A 12,720-nucleotide genomic window follows, 5' to 3' on the forward strand; every position below is an offset into this window, starting at 1 on the left:
ACAAAATTGCTCCCTGCCCTCAGGGAACTTACAGTCCAATGAAGGAGACAGGCAGGACAACAGGAGAATTATGACATTATGATAAGGGCTATAGATGTGCCCAGTGGAGAAGCATTCACCCAAGAGTCAGGGAAGGCTTCCTAAAAGCCCTGAAATAAATAATATAGACAGATGAATAATTGGAAGAAAGGTATTCCAGAGAAAGAAACTGACATATGCAAAAGTCAGAGCTGAGGAGGAAAGAATTGTGTCACATGATTTTGAATGAGTTGGGGGAGATTACATGCTGGTGATTGCGAATAAAAGGTGATTATCTGTGTGTGTGGCAGTTCAATCAAATGTAGCAAGTATCACAGCTCTATACTACCATAAGACTGCCATGCTAGAGAGGCCACATGTAGGCATGCCAGTCAAAAGTCCGGTTGAGCTCCCACCAGACCACCAGCATCAACTGCCAGCCATCTGAGTGAGACACGTTGGACACCCAGCCTTCTAATGACTGCATCCCCTGCAGGCATCTGACTGTAATGTAACTACATGAGAGACCCCAAGCAAGAACTGCCCAACCCAGCCCTACCTGAATTCTTGATGCATAAAATCACGAGCAAAATAAAATTGTAAGCTGATTGTGCTTCTTAAAGGCTTTTTATTTGGGAATAATTTCAATATATAAAGTACAAAGAACATCCATACACCCTTTACCCAAAGTCACTTATTGTGAAAATTTTTCGCTGCTTGCTTTATCATTCTCTCCTCTCTCTGTCTTTCTGTTTTTCTCTGTTTCTCTCTGTCTCTCTCTCTCTCCTTCAGTAAATTTAACATGGATATTAATACCTTTGTCTAATCTACCAGTTATATTCCAGTTTTGTCAGTTAATTCAATAATGTCCTTTAGAACATTTTCCCCCACCCCACCCCAGTACAGGATCCAGTCTAGGTTCAACCATTACATTTAGTTATCAAATCTCTTTGACTTGTTTTAAGCAGCTTTTTTGGGGGGCGGGGGGAGGTGATATTTGTTACATAGCAGTAGTGTCTAGAAAAACTTCAGTTACCAATAGTATTACCAACGTGAAAAGAGAAAGGAGAAAAAAAAAGAAAGAGGAACCCATGTCAAGGAAGTGCTGAGATAGGGCCATCTGTCTGCCTCCAATGGATGCCTCTCAGTGTGTGCCTAACCCTGAAATTTCCCATAATCCTTCACGAACAAGAAGATGGCTGTAAAGAGTCCTCTTTATGCCTGTCCCTTCTAAAGTACAATCCAAAATCTTTCTCCTTTCAAGAAGACATGGAAATATTATCAAACTTCAAGAAAATCCAAATGAAACAAAGGTATTCCCTGAGCAAAATAACATAGTTATACCAGCCACAATCATTTAGGGTGGGGGAAATCAGGTATTGGTCCTAAAACAATTGTAATGAATTCCTTAGTATTCTGTGGAGGAGCACTCAGCGGGTTGTAAGCCTGACGATAGTTTGGCCAGTAAAAGGAAAAGAGGAAACAGAAATAAATACAAGCTAGTGAGCACATATGTGCCCACTGACTAAAGTTTCCAGGGAGAAACCCCCTTTCTGACAACCTATATGTTGAGCTTCTTCTCTGCCTGGGTCCTGACCAAGATATTTTTTTTCTTCCTTGTCTGCACCACTATGATCCCTGTGTACAAGACAGTGTTCAGAAAACCAAGCAAGCAAACCCATACATAGGAACCATATGTTTATTTCCCCCGAGGCATCCATTTCTTCTTCCCCTTCCCCAAATTTCCTCTCTGTCATTTTGGAGCGAGTGACTCCTACCCCCCAGCTCCAAGGGTTGACCTTAATTCACCTAAGATTACTAACCTCCACTGGCCACAGCAATTAGTTGAAGAACGATCATATGTGCTAAGACCAATTAGGAACAGATTCAATTGCAAAGTCAAAAGTCCACTGAGATACAGTTTCACACCCACTGGGATGACTATAATCAAAAAGACAGATAATAGCAAGTGTTGATGAGGACATGGCAAATTGGAACCTTCATATACTGTTGGTAGAAATGTAAAATAGTGTCACTGTTTTGGAAAACAGTGTGGCAATTCCTCAAAAGGTTAAGTGTAGAGTTACCATACAACCCAGCAAACTCCACCTCTAGTTAGTTATACATACCTGGGAGAAATGAAGACATATGTCCATATGAAAACTTGTTTGTGAATGTTCATAGCAACATTATTTATAATAGCCAAAAAGTGGAAACAACCCAATTGTCCATCAACTCATGAATGGGCAAACAAAATGTGGTACATCCATGCAATGGAATATTATTTGGCAATAAAAAGGAATGAAGTTCTGATATGTGCTACAACATGGATGAATCTTGAAAACACTATGCTAAGTGAAACAAGAGAGACACAAAAGACCACATATTATGTGATTCCATTATATGAAAGATCCAGAATAGGCAAATCTATTGAGACAGAAAGTAGATTTGTGGTTGCCAGGACTGTGGCAACTGATAGAAGATAAAGGGTTTCTTTTTGGGGAGTTGAAAATGTTCGGAAATTAGATAGTAGAGTTGGTTGCACAGCTCTGTGAACATACTAAAAAGCATTGAATTGTATACTTTAAGTGGGTGAATTTTTTCTTTCAGCGACAGGATCTCACTCTGTTGCCCAGACTATAGTGGAGTGATCATGGCTCACTGCAGCCTCAAACTCCTAGGCTCAAGGAATCTGCTTCAGCCAGGTCAGGTCACGCCTATAATTCTAGCACTCTGGGAGGCCGAGGCAGGAAGATAGCTTGAGGCCCGGAGTTCAAGACCAGTATGAGCAAGAGTAAGACCCCATCTCTATTAAAAATAGAAAAAATTAGCCGGGCATGGTGGTGAGTGCCTGTTGTCATGGGGCTGAGGCAGGAAGATCACTTGAGCCCAGAAATTTGAGGTTACTACGAGGTAGGATGACACCATGGCACTTGCTCGGGCAACAGAAAAAAAAAAAAAGGGATCTGCTTCAATAGCTGGGACTACAGGCCCAGCTGGTGCCGCAATGCCCAGCTAATTTTTTTTTTTTTTTTTTTTTTTTTTTTTTGTAGAGACAAGGTCTCACTATGTTGCTCAGGCTAGTCTTGAACTCCTGGCCTCAAGCACTTGTCCTGCCTCGGCCTCCTAAAGTGCTGGAATTATACATATGTGAGCCACCACACACAGCCACGTGGGTCAATTTTATTGTATGTGAATTATATTTCAATAAACCTATGAGGGGAAAAGATTCAATTACAAAGTTTTTATTTGAATTATCAAGTTCAAGGAAGTGGCTTTTTACTTCAGAATGTTCCACATATCAACTCCATTCCTTTATTTTTTTATTTGACTCAAAACCAAGTATTCAGCAAGCAAGAAACCCATATGCTCAACTCCACTCAGACTTTCTATTCCAAAATGCTTTCTTTCCCTTAGAAAATAGCTCCAAATCCTAAAGCAAAAAGAAACTTCCCTGCAAACGCAAATCACTGAAGACATAGGAGAATATGGGAGAGAAAGAACTAGTTGTCACTCAAGCCAATTAAAGGTGAATTTTCAACTTAATCTGAAAAGGTTTTTTTCCAAGTAGCTGGAAGATAATAAGTACCTAAATCTTCATAAGAAGAATGACCTAGAACTTTGGAAAGAACAATAGAGATCATCCCTCTTACCTTATGGAAAGAAATCCTGTGACCAGGGAGAGAATTTCTTTCCCAGTGTCACCTATCAAGTTGTTAGCAGGGATTAGGAAACAGGTCTTCTGACTCCCCACCTCCTCCCCACTCAGCACACTTTGCCCATGCCAAGTTGGGTGTGAGCCAGAACCCCAAAGAGACTCACATCACAGAGACAGTGTGATGCTGCCAGTCAAGAGGGCTGTTGACTGCATCATTTTGACTTAACTTGAGCGATTGTCTGGCTAAAGTGTTGTCAAGAGATTTCAACAGGCAGATTCAGGGCCAGATTTGGCCCGCAGTTATGTTTTGGCCTACAATTCACATTTTTTGTTTAAATTTTGAATTGCGTTGCCAATATTTTAAAATAGGACATTTCTCTAACAAATCTGGATATTTAATTCTTCTTTAAAAAATCTAAATGGAATATCTAGCAACACTGGGCTGGCATTATCTGGCAACAGCCAGCTAGAGGTAAGTGCTGCCTGCCCTACAGAAAAGGTAGGATGCTTCTGTCCATCAGAGTTGCCAGCACTCTTCTATCACATACGCCCATCTGATGTTACCTGCCTGGCATTAGTGGGCTTTAAGAGTTTGCAAATCCTACTACTTATATTCCAATATTCTCCACAGAGGATGCTCACCTGAATCCCCTGTATTGTCTTTTAAAGTGAAGAAACTGGGCTCCACTTCAGACTTGCTAAATGAGAATCTCTGAAGGTGCAGATCCAGAGTCTCAATTTGTACACTTAAATATCCAAAGTAACTCTGAGACACCGCCAGGATGAGAACTCTTGAAAGGAGAGTAGACTCATCCGTATCTACTCTTTATCTCAGGACAAACAATGACCTTCTCATCTGGAATGTTGGTTACTCACCAATAAAAACCACTAGTGACTGAATAGCATCCCTGGCCCATCCCAGAGAAAGGATCCGAGGGTGGAGTGGAGAGGGAGGTGCTAAAACCAAGATTCCCCTGACCTCAGCTATAGCTGAGTCAGACAGAGCTGAGGCCTGGTGACCAAAGAGATCCCCCAGATCAGAGAGCCTGCGATCCTTATTACCGCCGGTGATGGAGGAGCATCATCCACTTATTTCCTTAATGGGCCATTGCCTTTAATGTGAATGAATGGCTGGAGGAGAATGAAACAGCCCAGCAGGAGCTGCGTGCATCTGAGATGAGACAGAAGCACAAATCTATTCCTTGTTTAAAGATCACACTGCTAAGAATAGAAACTGAAACACACGCTCGAGCGTGTGCGCACACACAGCTCTGAAGAAGGCCACGATGGAGCTGGAGGAATCCACAGCTTAGTGGGGGAAAATCTAAGAATCATTGAGCCTTAGAGCAGAAGAGACACTCTGAGTTCACTCCCTCTAAAGCTCCCCTTTAACAGACAGGGAAGCAAAGGCCCAGAGAGAGAAGGGCAGTCCCCAGCATCACCTGGAGATGGAGAAGAAGCATGACCGGAATTCAGGTTTTTGTCTCCTGGCTTGGGGCCCATGTCAATGTAACACGCTGCCTTGGGAGCCCAAGAACCCAGAAAGTTGAGCAAGCCCACAGTCATATCACCCTTCTCAGGCATGGCTGCTAGGAAGAATCAAGCAAAGGTATCTACCATAACTTTTTAAAAATAATGAACAAGTGAAAACTACCTGTATATTCAATGACATGGACTTGGTTAAATTGATGACACAACAGCTATAGTATGGAACACTATGTGGCCACTAAAAATAATTTGTACCTGTATAGGAAAATGAGAAGGGTAGATACTATGGTCTGAATGTGCCCCCCAAAGTTAATATGCTGAGACCTAATCCTTGATGTGATAGTAGTATTAAGAGGTGGGGGCTTTAGGAGGTAATTAGGTTGTTAAGGCTCTGCCCTCATGAATGGGATAAGTGCCCCTATAAAAGAGCCTTGAGGAAGCCTATTTGCCCCTTCTGCCACGTGGGGATACATACAAGGCACCATCTCTAAAGCAGAGAGCCCTCACCGGACACTGACTCTGCTGATACTTTGACCTTGGAATTCCCATCCTCTGGAACGCTGAGAAATAAATGTCTGTTGCTCATAAGTTACTCAGTCTAAAGTATTTTGTTGTAGCAGCCCAAATGGACAAATACAGTAGGATACAAAACACTAAATACAGTGTAATTACAGTTATAAAGATAGATATAGATAAGCTATCAAACACTGACCATGAGCCTGGCACCAGGCTAATCACTTAAAGCATTATCCGATTTAATCCATAAATCAAACATCTGAAGTGGGTTCTATTATTATTTGTATTTTACAAAAAAAGCTGCAGCACAGAGATGTCCTATAGCTAGTAAATGACAGAGTGCATATTTTTACTCAGGAAGTATGAGCTCCAGATATCTTGTACTTAACCACTGTGCTTAAAAAAGGATGAGGACTGGCAGAATATTCAGTTATCCTAGTGAGATCACAGGTGAGTTTTATTTTCTATCTTTTGTTTCTCTTTATTTCTTTTTCCTTTTTCTAACAGTAGCAAGTTGCTTTCTTATTTCTTTTTCTTTCTTTCTTTTTAAAAAATAATTCCCCATTCTCTTCTACGTCCAGCCCCTGATAACCTCTAATCTACTTTGTCTCTAGGATTCTTCCCACTCTAGACATTTCATATAAGTAAAATCATACAATATTTGTCTTTTGGTGTCTATTTTGTTTAGCATGCTGTTCCAAGATTATCCATGTTGTAACACATATTCATATTTCATTTCTTTTTGTGGCTAAATAATATTCCCTTGCATGAATATACTACTATTTGTTTACCCATTCATCTGTTGATGAATATTTATTTGGGTTGTTTCCACTTTTTAGCTATTGTGGACAATGCTGCTATGAACATTCATGGACAAGTACCTGTTTGAGTTCCTGTTTTCAGATCTTTTGGGCATACGCCTACTTGTGGAATTGCTGGGTCATACGGTAATTCTATGTTTAACTTTTTGAGGATCAGCCATACTGTTTTCCACGGCAGTTGCATCATTTTACATTCCCACCAGCAATGTATGAGGGTTCCAATTTCTTCACATCCTTGTCAACACTTCTTACTTCCCATTTTTTTAATGACAGCCATCGTAGTAGGTGTGAAGTAATATCTCGTTATAGTTTCGATTTGCATTTCCCTAATGACTAATGATGTTGAACATCTTTTCACAGATTTATTTGTCATTTGTATATCTTCTTCTGAGAAATGTCTATCCAAGTCTTTTGCCAATTTTTTTTTTATTATTTTGAGGCAGGGTCTCACTTTATCACCTGAGCTGGAGTATAGTAGCATAATCATAGCTCACTGTAGCCCTGAACTCCTGGGCTCAATCAATCCTCGTGCCTCAGCCTCCCAAGTAGCTGGGACTACAGGTGCACACCACCGTGCCCAGCTAACTTTTTGTGTGTGTGGAGATGAGGTCTTGCTATGTTGCTCAGGCTGGTCTCAAACTCCTGGGCTCAAGCGATTCTTGTGCCTCAACCTTCCAACGTGCTGGGATTACAGGCATGAACCACCGTGGCGGGCATTACCTATTTTTTAATTGGGTTGTTTCTCTTTATGTTGTTGAGTTGCAGGAGTTCTTTATATATTCTGGATATTAAACCCTTATCAAATATGTGATTTGTAAACATATTCTCCCATCCTGTGGCTTGCATTTCCACTCTCTTGATGGCGTTCTTTGATGCACATGTTTTTAATTTTAACAAAGTCCAATCTCTATTTCTTTTTAATGACAAAAATATAAAATTATGTTTATGAACAATTATTAATGACATTAGCAAAGCAGATGCCAAAGTTATACATATATGATTTAACCATTTAAAAATATGTGGTAGTTAAATTATCTGGAAGGGAGAGGTAACTATTCTAGGAAGCCGGAGAATGAGGGGTCAATATATAGAAAATATTTATGGCACCTTCAGTCACTCAGGTTCAACTGTGATGGCTGGTTTGTCTCTTCTCTGCAGCAGCTTTCCAAAGAAATGCATACTTACTGCTCTAAGGGGACTGGGCCCTGAAAATCAAGCTCTCTGTAGCACCCAGGCCTGGTTTTTAGGGCTCCAAACAGGTCTTGCTTTTATCCATACTTCTTACCAGGACTGTGAATAGGGCTGTTTTAAAGACTTGTGAAAAACTCAGAAAAGACCAAAAAAATAGAAGGGAGAAGAGGGAAGTCCTTTTTTTCTTCAAATGACAGACTAAGACATCTCTAGACTCCAGAACAGTGGACACAACTTCAAGAACAGCCACATAGATTTGGGTCAGACAGCTGGCAGAACCTGGTGATAAAACAAGGTGGACAGCTTCTAGGAAGCTTTTTTAAATGCAGTGGTTTCTAAGCCCTGTTCCTGCCCCACAGAATTACACTGTTTCAGGAGAGAACTGAAAGGAAATGCTTGGTGATTGCAATCTTCCCTCCTGTGCCCCATGGGACAAGGGATACTTCTGTCTCCCGCAGGTGCAACAACAGTAGTCTGGTGAGAACAAACAAGGTTTTCTTCACCAGAACACTCAGGACCCCTGGAGGGAGAGTGTGAGACATGGAGTCCTACCTAGAATGCTAGAAGGGGGAAGGGGCCTGAGAGGTCTCCTACTCCACTCCTCCTCTATTAGCAAGTGTTGGGGCATTAGCAGGCCCACTAAATAAAAGCTCTCTTCTCACTCCAGTTCTGAACCAATTGAGAAATAGGGCAAAGAAAAGCAAAAAGTGGGGATCCAAATGTCAGCTTTATTACTGATAAGAGCTAGACTGGAGGATATGGTTTAGACGTGAGGCCAAATGGGCTTTCTTATACTGTTCCGGAATAAATCTACCACCTAGTTAGAGGCAGGGCTGGAAGAACTGCAGTCCTCATCTTATGGGGATCTGCCCCTGTACAAATTGTGGCACAGAGAGGAATGGAATAACTGTCCCCCTTAGTCAGGCTGGCTCTCAAAGACAACAAAGGGAAGCGTTAAACTGAGCATGCCCAGATCATTCTTCCAAACTCACCAATAAGGTAATTCATACCTTCTTCACGGGGAAGAATAAATAAGGGGTGGTGAAAGAGGCTAGGAGTCCTACTTTAATGATATTCAAATTTTAGGAGGCATCGGAATCACCTGGTGGGCTTATAACACGGATTGCTGGGCTCTACTCCCAGAGCCCTGATTCAGTTCTGCCAGGGTGGGGCCTGATAAATTGTTTCTTAACAAGTTCCCTGGAGATGCTGCTTATCTAGGGGCCACACTTAGAGAACCACTGCTGGAAAGGAATCTTTCCACTTAGAAACATAAGGAAAAATAAATGTTCCTCTTGATAGCCAGAACTTGTTTTGTTGCCAATGACAAACTCAAAATCTGAAATGCTCCAAAATCTTTTGGCATATCAACCTAACGTCAAAGGAAATGCTCATTGGAGCATTTTGGATTTCAGATTTTGGATTTTTAGATTAGGGAATGCTCAACTGGTAAGTATAATGCAAATATTCCAAAATCTGAAAAATCCAAAATCTGAAACACTTCTGGTCCCAGTCATTTTGAACAAGGGATACTCAACATGTGAACAAGAGAATTTATTGGCCAGGCATGGTGGCTCACACCTGTAATTCTAGCAATCTGGGAGGCTGAGGTGGGAGGATCACTTGAGGTCAGGAGTTCAAGACCAGCCTGAGCAAGAGTGAGACCCGGTCTCTACTAAAAATATAAACAAAAATTAGCCAGGCAACTAAAAATAGAAAAAAATTAGCTGGGCATAGTGGCTCACACCTGTAGTCCTGGCTACTCAGGAGGCTGAGGCAGGAGGGTCACTTGAGCTCAGGTGTTTGAGGTTGCTGTGAGCTAGGCTGATGCCATGGCGCTCTACCCTGGGCAACAGAACAAGACTGTCTCAAAAAAAAATAAAAAGAGAATTTACTGATTCATGTAACTAAATGATACAACACTGAAATGTAGGTTCAAGCATAACTAGACTCAGAGACTGAAATGATGTCTTCAGCACTCTTTCACTCTCTGTATCTCTCAGCTGTGTTTGTTCCATATAGCTCTAGTCTTAGGCAGGGTTTCCCCTGATGTTGGCAGTATGGCTCCACTTACATTCTTTCCCCTAAGCTAGTGTTTCTCAACCTTCAGCATGAATCAGAATCACCTGGAAGGCTTGTTAAAACACAGATTGCTGGGCCCCACCCTTGGAGTTTCTGATTCAGTAGGTCTGGGTAACAGCTGAGAAATGGCATTTCTAACAAATTCCCAGGTGATAATATTGATACTCATCGTCTGGGTCCACATTTTGAGAACCCCACTGCCCCAAGCAGTTTCTGAACAAAAGAAAAGGATAGTCTCTCTCTGAACTGTTCCTTTCCACATCACTCAAACCAAACCAAACCAAACAAAAACAGGACCTGGAATTGAGTCTCATTGGCTCCAATGGCTGCATGTGAGCCACACCCACAACCCCCACTGCCAAACCAATAACTGTTGTGATGTTCTTATTGGCCATGCTTGAGTCATAAGTTTCTATACATACTCCCAAGGTACCTGGAGATACAGGTGGGGTTAACCCTACGTGAGCTATTTGGACCATAAGTGGGCAAGGGGTACAGCCACATGAAGGTGCCATCAGAATTGTAAATGAATGCTTGGTAGGCACCAACAGTAGAGGTTCTGTACTCTTTGTTTCACAGATTAAGAAACCAAGAGGTTAAGTGGCTGTTCTGTTTTACCCCACTTAGAAGATACAAGCTTTTTCAAAGGGCAGCTTGACATATTAATAGAAAGAGCATGCCTGGGTTTTAAAGTAAGAAAACCCATCCCAGCCACAGAGAAACCGACAAACCAACTGGTTTAGGGAAGATCAATTAGCTCCTTTGGAATTTAGCTCCTCTCTTTAGTGTTTTGAAATGGAAATAACAATGACATCTACTTATAGGGTGGGATGAGGGTGGGATGATTTACTAGAATATGTAAGAGTCCTTTATTAGGAAAGTATTAGATGTGAGTTTTAAATTTTTTAAAAGTCTATGTGAATTATATGAAAATTGAAACTACATAGAGTTACTATTTTTTGTCTTATAAGTATTGTTTTTTCCCCCACAATATTAGCAAGATCAAATATTTGATAACACTATTGAGCAAAAGTCTGGGGAAAGAGACACTTTCATTTACTGCTGGTTGAGCCCAGCCCATATCTTAAAACAGGGGTGGGGAACCTGCCTTCTGGGTCCTTCACTGCGGCTTTTTGACTGAATCCAAATTTTACAGAACAAATCCTTTTTTTTTATTAATACACTTTTGTTTGTCCTTTATATTTTTATTTTATTTTTAAAATGAATGTTAGAATACCAAAGAATAAAATAAGTTTCAATGAAATAATCCCCCCAGATTGACCAGCACAATTAGAACTTTAGTAAATTGACGGCTGCTACGCTCATGATTCAGTTCTAACTTCCCTCACTACTGCATGAGGCTGGTTGGCGAGAGTTTATGGGGTTCGAGTACGCCAGTCTGTTATCACCTTTTGACAACAGTGCACTGTGTTTCTGTTTGAAGTGGAATTTGTGAATACTTGCACAGCTCAACAATATTTTTTAATTCTGTCTGCTTAACAGCCCATCATGTCAAAGAAGACCAAGAGAATACCAAAGGAAGAAAACAGATTTTTTAATGAGGACTGGGAATTACAATATTTTCTGGTTTCTGCTAAAGATAAGATGATTTGCTTGCTTTGTTATACTGCAAGATCAACATTAAAGAAATTCAATGCTCATCAGCATTATAACACTCATAAGTACCCCAAATATTTTAAATTGGAGAGGCATGAAAGGTTGTATTGCAGAAATTAAAAGATGAAAACCAAAAGCAAAGACAATTCTTTCAAGCAGCAATTAGACCTGGAAATAATGCCACTGAAGCAACTTATAAAGTAGCTTGAATACTCTGGAAAAAAAGGAAGCCATTCAGTGATGTAGAAATTGTAAAAGAATGCATTGTCAAAGTTGTAGGATGCTTAGACCCCGGTAACATTTCAAAGTACAAACAACTGCTTCTTTCAAGGAGAACCGTAACTGATTGGCAGCATGAATTAGCCTTCAACTTAACAGAACAATTTCATGCAATACTTCAAAAGGAAAATATATATTATTCAATCACTTTGGATGAATCGACTAATACTGACTTGGCGCAGGTCTTATACTTCATTCAGATCATAACAGAAGATTTTCTTTGTTATGAAGAATTACTCACTTTGGGCACTCTTGCAAACAGAACATGGGGAATAGATATCTTCAACAACTTCCACGGTAAATGTCGTGAAGTTGGACTGAATTTGGTAAATTTAGTGAATATATGCACCTTCCATCACGGGAAAACATGAAGGGTTTATTGCACAGATAATAAAGTATTAACAGATCCAGATGCTCTCTTTCTTTTCATCGTATTTTGCATGAGCAAAATCTCTGTGCTAAAGCCATTTAAGTGACACTTTGCAACAAGTTATAAGTATTGTTAACTATATTCGTGCAAATGCAACATGGCATCATCAGTTTCATAACCTGCTAAAGTTGAAGGATGAGGTATTCAGTGTGGATTTGCTGAGTCATTCTAAAGTGCATTGGCTATCACAGGGACAGATGTTAGCCAAAATTTTATCTCTGTGAGAACAGATAGTTAAATTGTATAAAGAACAGAATCAGCAATGTGAATTATTGAAAGAAGATTTCTATAAGAATGCAGCATTTCTGTGTGATATCATGTCAAATGAAAATGACTTGAATATTTCTTTGCCAGGTAAAAGTCTATATATAATATGTGGCAAAAAATCCAAACATTTCGAAAAAAGCTATCTTTTTTCAGAACACTTCTTTAAAGGGAAATTTCAGATGAACATTTTCCCCAGTTAGTAAAGGTCACCGAAGAACAGGATGATGTATGTAAACAGTTTGAAGAATATGCAGCTGTTGTAGACCAATTAATTGGAAAATACAATGAAAGGTTCACTGACCATGAGAATCATGACGTCACACTCAAATCAACATTTCAGCCTCACCTAGTTG

Source organism: Lemur catta, chromosome 7 (genome assembly GCF_020740605.2).
Source record: "Lemur catta isolate mLemCat1 chromosome 7, mLemCat1.pri, whole genome shotgun sequence".
In the NCBI taxonomy this organism is placed as follows: Eukaryota; Metazoa; Chordata; class Mammalia; order Primates; family Lemuridae; genus Lemur; species Lemur catta.